This window comes from Bombus terrestris, chromosome 9 (assembly GCF_910591885.1).
Source record: "Bombus terrestris chromosome 9, iyBomTerr1.2, whole genome shotgun sequence".
NCBI classification, from domain to species: domain Eukaryota; kingdom Metazoa; phylum Arthropoda; class Insecta; order Hymenoptera; family Apidae; genus Bombus; species Bombus terrestris.
The window spans coordinates 9,956,564-9,961,293 of record NC_063277.1 but is presented as its reverse complement, the minus strand read 5'-3'; the positions used below and the strand labels follow the sequence as shown (position 1 = coordinate 9,961,293).

Here is a 4,730-nt window from a genome sequence, read left to right as displayed (position 1 = left end):
TGACACGTTTTTAAAATAATGAATTTTTCCTTTTATTTTGTGAATTTAACTTATAAGAACAATATTTTTTCCAATTCAATATTTTATTACTTGACAGAAATTCGTGTCAAGTAATCTTGCATTTTTAGCGAATACACAACAGAAACGCTATGATCTTTCCGAATAATCCAATATTTAAATATCTATTCGTTTATAAATGACCTCGAAACGTGTTCCTGTGTATATAAAAAATTTTGTTATTTAAATATATCAGATAACTGTGAAACTTGTGCAAAAATCTATCGCATCAATGGAACAGTTTCATACAAAGTAACATGTAGAATTATTAATACGAGTAGTTCACGGAATTTTTTCTTGTATTTTTCGAGATCAGCAATAGAAGTCACTTTATGGTAGCAACGGATAGTTTCAGAAAAATACGCGGTCTCTTCCTGTCTGTATGGCGCGTGCCTATGATGTCGATATTGGGTCCTGTTACGAAACGGCTGTTGTTTTCAATTTAAAAAAGTTGTGCGCGTGCTTTTCCGTATCCGTACTTTTTATCTGACAAACTATGTGCTATCTGCCGAAAAAATTTTCATTTAACATCGTATTCGAGTTACTCGTTCTCTTTTATGACGTTGCAAAATGCAAACACGTTGCAAGATAACTATACGTGTAATTAAACGTGCGATGCTCTCAAATTTATTAATTACCATAATTAAATATTATATAAGCAATTATTTGATTATCAGGATTCTGTAAAAATATTACTTTCTATCGGTCTAAATCACATTGTTTTTAATTGTCTATTTTCTATATCACTTTTAATACAAATTTCATACAATCATTATCATTGACAAAAATTTAATAAAGATTGACAAAGAACTGAATATAAATAAATGAGAATTCATTATCAATCCTACTTAGAGGGAAATGCAGAAATATAATATTCAAACGAAATATTGACTTCTTTTTCTTAAGCGAGTCGCGTAAAGAAAAATTTGCTCATAGATTATTCCAGTTTTCCTCTCCACGGCTGAAGATTCCTATAAACGGTATAAACGAAAAAATTTTCCAAAGAAGCCATTTCACTTGGAGAATGTCTTTTAAAAAAAAAAAAAGGAAAAGAACCATAGAACTGGTTCCTTCAACTAAGAAAACAGCAGCACATTTTCCTCTTCGATATCACGTAGATATTGAGAGAGAATGGTAAAGCTCGTGGATAAACGAACCTCGTGGTTTCGTTTAATTTTCAAGCAGCTCCGGATAAATCTCGGCAGTAATAGCAGATAAGGACGTTTATGCTTTCGAGAATGAATTACAACTGGCATTTATTACGGAGCATGCCAGGGTGTGTATTATGCATAGATGTGTACGCATATATGTATGTATGTCCTTATTAGCGTCTAGTACGGACCGCATAACTCGCTTGGCATCGATTATTACTTACGGCCCACAGTAAATTATCCGCAAAGCACCAACGCAGGAACTTCGAAAGACAATCTCGATAATTTCGCTGACTTATCGTTACTCCCGCGGACTCGCTCGACGTGTACACGCGTGCGCCTATTTTGCATACGATGTCTCTCCACGGTTTGTCGATTAGCAACGAGTTACGGGATAATGTATACTTATGTCGTGTCTACACTCCCTCAATGTTGGATTAGAGTTCAATTTGTGGATTATACTGTAAGCAAGAAGATAGCAACCGGTTGGTTATGGTTCTAGTCAGATTATTTTATCGCAATCAAACTCGATAAATCTTCACTAATGGTTAAATCCAGCTGTACAGCAGACGTGCGGGAGTAAAACACAAATACATAATCTCATGATTGGTGATCGGACAATATTTAGAAAAGTGATTTAACAGTGATCGAAAGATGTTTCTCCACGGTTTATCAATTAACGACGAATTACCAGATAATATTCACTTACATCGCTTCTACGAATCCTTGACGTTGGATTAGAATTCAATTTGTGGATCGTACTGTAAGTAAGGAGATAGTACTGGATGGTTATAACTCTAGACAGATTGTTTTATCTTAATTGAACTCGATAAATCTTCACTAACGGTTAAATCCAGCTACACGGTATATCTGTGGAAGTAGAAGACGTACACGTAACTTTCTGATTGGTGATCCAACTGCATTTAGAAAAGTAAACGCGACACGATTCACGTTGGATAGATGATTAAAAGTCTAGTGGAAGTGGAAACAATGGGACAGAGCAAATTGCCTTTTGCTGACGAATAGAAAGCCGAGGTTTCTTAATGGCGGACAAAGTTGCTTGAGAGGTAACGTCGCACGATTTCGTTGAATGTCAACGCGTTCGTTAGGCTGGGATTTTGCGGGCACGCGGTTGATTGTGTTTAAGCAACGAACAGTAGCGAAGTGTTTCGTTCAAGTTCTATCATTTCGAGAGTTTTCCTGGAGTAATTCTGCGCACTGCCTCGAATCTCTGAATGTTGGATCGACCAATCGAGGATATGTTAATGAGTGTTTGATTTAAGAGATTGCAATTTTTAATGCGAAGTTCAGGATTGAACAGTGCAACATTAAAATATAAAGATTATATTATTTATTTCGTTATATTCAAATTTAGATTTATTTAGTTATGATTAAGTTTAACGTTTGTTATTACGAGCAGAGATGTCTGTCTTTTCTTGTTTCTACACAGTAATGGGTATCTACGTCGATATCAGTATCTATATGAAAAGACTTTATTACGTTTTTATGAATGTAAGCAATAACATGTTACTTATGTGGAACACGGTTCTGTATTATTATCGCTTCAACTACAATGTTATTTTGGGTCTACGTAAAATATTACTATATTTTAGAAATGCAAACGTATATTTGAGAAAATAAAGTCCTAGAGCCATCTTAAAATGTATATTGATTCTTCTTCCAACGTATGTGAACCTCTTGAATGTAAAGAACTAAAAACGGCTTGAATAAATATACTTCCAATTTCCATCAAATTTTGTCAACCTGTTACGTATTTTTAAAAAGCATCTTTGAATTTAACTCAATAGGTCCTTGCCATTTTTTATATTATATCCATATTACGTTAAAGTACCTACTTCCTTTTAGTTACAAGTTAACGTTAAAATAACAAAAAATCAGCAGAAATATACTATGTGTTTCGGTCTATTTTTGCTTTTAATGCCTCACGACACAAAACAAGGGCGTATACAAAGCGACTGTAGATAATAAGTTCGTTAAAATTAGCCAGCAGAGAATATACAGATCTGAATTCTCAACATAGTTCAATAAAAGAGAAAAAAAGGGAAAATACCAGAAGCCTTTAATAAAACTACGCTACGAACGACCTTCGTTAACGCACTGTATTCTACTTGCAGCGTGCTCGAAATTCAGCAGCTCTCGGAATATAGTGGTGCGTTCGCGGAACGGCTCCTATCTGGTTGTACCAGGAGGAATATCACGGACGCTCGCGGTGGCAACGTAACGTGAATCGACGACTCCAGAATCGTTGACCTTTCTCGTCGTCTAATGACGTTCGTAACGACCGTCAGCTGGAAGTCAAGCAGATTGTTTACGTACGACAAAGACTTCGAAACGAACTGATGGTATACGTATACGTCGACATCTCACCTGCTGCCTTAAAGCTTCGCCCAAGCGCAGAAATGAATACCACTTCGCGTTCTTAATGACGTGCTTTACTCGGTCTTCATTTGGTTAAGCGAAAAACACTCGCGACGCTCGCGACTCGTTCGTATAGCCAAGGGAAAGGAAGGGCTGGCAGGAAGGCAACGGCTAGCCGACAGGAAAATTAGGACACCCGATATATAGATAGCGGACGTTCCGTTGGTTTGTTAGACCGATGTACATCCCCGTTCATAACTGTTGGGACACTTACAGGACGTTTACAGTGAATTATAGTGGCTCACGAAAGTATTTCAACGCTTATTTTAGTCACCGTAGAAGGTTTTTATGCATATATACATGAATCTGTTGTATAAAACGTTTGGAAATTTCAATCAATGCTGTAATGAAACACGACTGTCATAAGTATATCGGTAAAGCTTGAAAACAATCAAAAAACGCGTAAATATATGAGATATAAGTATGTAGAAATGACAAGATATTTAGATCTACAGTTATAGAATTAAAGGTAATAAATAACGAAACAATTTTAGTTAGGTGTAACGAATATAGATATAATTGATTCTTAACAGAAATGAAATTACTCATCAAAGAATAGGGAGCTCTTAAACCCACTTTCAAGAAATTGGCGATTCATATTTGTGTTTTGAAAAATATGTAATATTCTAAATATATTAAAACGCAACCAACAGTGGCTCACGACAGTATTCCAACACTTACCATAAAAAGCTTTTATATATATTCAATGCGTCATATAAAACATTTTGTAATTTCATCAATCTTACATATGTATTCTGACTATTCACGCTGGACACGTCAAAGATATTTTACACTGGAAGGATGAATAGTTTTCTGGATAATTTAAATCAATTGTAACATCTTACATGAAACTGGGAGATGTTCTAATACTTATGAACGATGGTATACGATGACTAGAGAGAGGCTTTGGAGGCAATAGGGAGACGGCTGGGTGGTTAGTGGGTGGCGGATAGGCAGAGAGGGAAGAGACGAGGGTGAGGCGGCTTCTAGAGGCTAGAGAGTGTCGAGAGACCCGTTCTGGGAGTGTGGATGGTAGTAGGGACTCCCGAGTGAGCTGTTTGCAGTTCCTTCCACAAGCCTCCA

The 4,730-nt window shown here is 36.3% G+C and overlaps 1 long non-coding RNA gene across 1 annotated transcript; it reads left to right on the top strand.

Moving 5' to 3' along the window:
• Window positions 1-1,406: 1,406 nt before the first annotated feature.
• Window positions 1,407-2,874, top strand: LOC125385612. The gene is made up of 2 exons (XR_007225081.1): window positions 1,407-1,971; window positions 2,066-2,874. It is a non-coding gene; the product is annotated as an uncharacterized LOC125385612 (long non-coding RNA).
• The last annotated feature ends 1,856 nt before the right edge of the window (window positions 2,875-4,730 follow it).